The sequence below is a fragment of the Callospermophilus lateralis genome, chromosome 5, assembly GCF_048772815.1.
Source record: "Callospermophilus lateralis isolate mCalLat2 chromosome 5, mCalLat2.hap1, whole genome shotgun sequence".
Taxonomy (NCBI): domain Eukaryota; kingdom Metazoa; phylum Chordata; class Mammalia; order Rodentia; family Sciuridae; genus Callospermophilus; species Callospermophilus lateralis.
In genome coordinates this window covers 74,458,411-74,461,208 of record NC_135309.1, presented here as the reverse complement: position 1 = coordinate 74,461,208, position 2,798 = coordinate 74,458,411, and the positions used below count along the sequence as shown (strand labels likewise).

Here is a 2,798-nt window from a genome sequence, read left to right as displayed (position 1 = left end):
CTTTCCTAGAGATAAATGGTGGAGCTCAAAGAGGTTCCAACAGGGCTGTGCTGAAAACTCAGGCCCTAGGGTATTTTCGTCACAAGAAAAGAGGGCTGGAAGTTGGGGATCAAGCCTCTAGTTTCTGAGAATTTTTTTAAAACATGAGCTACTTTACTATTATTACCACAGGATTTAACTACAAAACTAAAAGCAGATCAGGTAAGAATTTATAAAAGAGAAGATTATAAGGTGCTGGGATTCCTACCAAGATGACTTTAGGGATTTGTTGAGGATTCTAGAAGGGAAAAACCCTCACCAAGCCTCTGAGAAACTTTGCAGAGCAGAATGCTTGAAACATTCCTGCCTTAGGGCTTTTCCTTAAAAGAAACCAGGCCAGAGGGCAAGGGAAACAGGCAGTTGGGTCAATAGCTGGCTGAAGAGCATAGATAGGGAGCCTAGCTCAGGGACCTAACCTGGGAAAGCAGCCCCATGTGGAAAGGAATGTAAAGTCTTCTGTGAAGATTCACTTTACGCTAGGAGAGACAGGCAGGAGACCTGGCATCCTCATCATCCTCATCATCTTTAAGATCTCTTCTGCATCCAACTGAAGTGAGTTATTTGCTAACAGTTGGAAGAAATGGGCAGAAATCAAAATATGATTTTTATGGTGCACGCCTGTAATTCCAGCAACTTGGAGGCTGAGGCAGGAGGATCACAAATTCAAATCCAGCCTCAGCAATTTAGCAAGGTCCTAGGTAACTTGTCAAGACTCTGTCTCAAAATAAAAAACAAAAAGGGCTGGGATGTCGCTCAGAGGTTAAGCGCTACTGAGTTCAATCCCCAGTACCAAAAACAAAACAAAACACAAACAAACAAAACCGTGATGGGCTAACCAAAGTCTGTGGTATCCTTTTGGGTGTGTAGACCTAGTTCAGAAAGTGTTTTTTCCTATAGAGTTGATTCTGCTGACTCAAAGCCTATATACAGCCTGAAATCCTGCCTCTAAAACATATGGCGGAGAGCCTGGGAGGGAAAGAGGAGGGTGCCATGAAAGTCAGAATTCCAATCCTGGGATTCTGGTTCATAAAGAGCACTGGAATCAACAAATACTTACTGAACACTTTTGGGTGTAATGTAGGGAAAGCAAAAATAAATGAATAAATAAGTAAAGGTATGAGACTGCTCCTATTCTTTTTTTTTTAATATTTATTTTATTTTTAGTTGCAGTTGGACACAATATCATTATTTTATTTTTAGGTAGTGCTGAGGATTGAACCCAGGGCCTTGCATGTGCTAGGTGAGCACTCTAAGGCTGAGCCTCCATCCCAGCCCCAAGACTGCTCCTATTCTTGAGGAAATTAATGTGTCTTCTAAAGGGATTGGCCTCTTCATTATGCTTCTTTTCTTCTTCAATGTTTTCACATGTGTGATCATTTACCTCTACATACTTCCTCCTCTTTTCTTGCCATCTTCCTTCTTTGGCTCTTTCCTACTTCCTTTGATCATTTTCCTCTCTAAATATTTTTTTTCTCTCTCCCATTTGGTCTTCCCTAACCTCCGTACTTTGTCTTTTGGTTTTCCTGACTCCTCTCCTGCCCTGGGCTGATGATAACCTAGCGACATCATGGGCTCCAGGGAAGGCTAAAATTCTGTGATCCTGGATTTGGATGGGCACAGGTACTTCTGATGTCCTAGAACTTGGAAACTGCTCAAAGGAACAGTTTAAAGAGGAGGAAAGAGTGCTCGCTTCAGCAGCACATATACTACAATTGGAACGATACAGAGAAGATTAGCATGGCTCCTGCGCAAGGAGGACATGCAAATTCGTGAAGCGTTCCACATTAAAAAGAGAGAGAGAGAGAGAGAGAGAGGAAGAAAGACTTTTCCTCTGTTCTTTGAGGATTCAGTGATTGGATATATGAAATAAATTAGTGGAATGAAGATTGATAGGAGAAAATGTCTACACATTTATAAGGGCATCACATGAAGGAAAAGTAAATGCCCCCAAACCCCATAAGACCTAGAAACATATATACCCTCTTCACAGAGGAAAGGGGAGGGGGCATATAGGCAACTTAGGGGAGAATAAGTGATTTGGGGGAAAAATGAATGGACTTTCAGAAGAATAAGTCGTAGCTTGTAACATCTCTGTCTGGGTGTGGTGTCAACCTCTAGTCTCCTCTCCCGTGATAAGAGTTTAATCTCTGGTTGATGAGATTCCTGGGGAGGGGATTCATGGCAATGAAAACCCTTTTCTGCATTTGCTATTCTCTAATTTCCCTCAGTTTAAAGCCCAAAGCAGCATATTTTGTGGTGGTGCTATGGATTGTTTATTTGTTTGTTTTGCTATGCTGGGATCAAACTCATGGCCTCACAAATGCTAGACAGATATTCTACCACTGAGCTACAACTCTAGTCCAGTGCTATAATTTGAATATGGTTTGTTTGTCCCCACAAAAACTCAATCTAGAAGCATGCATGAGACCCTGGATTTAATTTCCAGCACCACAAAACAAAACAAAAACAAGCGGAGTGCAGTGGTGCATGCCTGTAATCCTAGCAGCTCAGGAGGCTGAGAAAGGAGGATTGCAAGTTCAAAGCCAGCCTCAGCAAAAGCAAGATACTGAGCAACTCAGTGAGACCCTGTGTCTAAATAAAATACAAAATAGGGCTGGAGATGTGGTTCAATGGTCGAGTGCCCCTGAGTTCAATCCCTGGTACCAACCCCCCAAAACAACAACAACAACAACAACAAAACAAACAAATAAACAAAGCCCTTCAGTGTTGAGGGATATTGGGTTTTTTCAGAGGTGATT

At 42.0% G+C, this 2,798-nt stretch overlaps 1 non-coding gene across 1 annotated transcript; it reads left to right on the top strand.

The window, feature by feature from the left end:
* The first annotated feature begins 1,721 nt into the window (after positions 1-1,721).
* Positions 1,722-1,828, top strand: LOC143400622 (U6 spliceosomal RNA). The gene has a single exon (XR_013091521.1). It is a non-coding gene; the product is annotated as a U6 spliceosomal RNA (small nuclear RNA).
* The last annotated feature ends 970 nt before the right edge of the window (positions 1,829-2,798 follow it).